Below are 388 nucleotides of genomic sequence, written 5' to 3'. Positions count from 1 at the left end.
GCGTAACACGCCAATGGCCCCTGCCCAAGGAGCAGTGCGACGTAATTGACGCCTTTTTTCGTGTGAAGCACAACGCAGGTATGGTACGTGATAGCAAGTCTCCCCATTCGACACCCACGTTTGTGTTCAGAAGCCGAACGGCAAGTGGTGTATCGTTCATGCTTACAATAAGCTCAACGCTGTCACCATTCCGGCACAAACGCCAATTCCTAGAGATAATGTTCTTCAGAACAATATGGTGGGACGTACGAAGTATAGCGCACTCGACTTGGTCGATGGGTATTACCAATTGCTCACAAGAGCGAGTGCTATTCCACTAACAGCGGTGAGCAATCCGAGCGGCATGCTCTAAGAGTGGCTGGTGATGCTTCAAGGGCTGTCGAATGCA

Source organism: Plasmopara halstedii (genome assembly GCF_900000015.1).
Source record: "Plasmopara halstedii genome assembly, contig: Scaffold_614, whole genome shotgun sequence".
NCBI lineage: Eukaryota > Oomycota > Peronosporomycetes > Peronosporales > Peronosporaceae > Plasmopara > Plasmopara halstedii.
Note: the sequence above shows the minus strand (reverse complement) of the source record.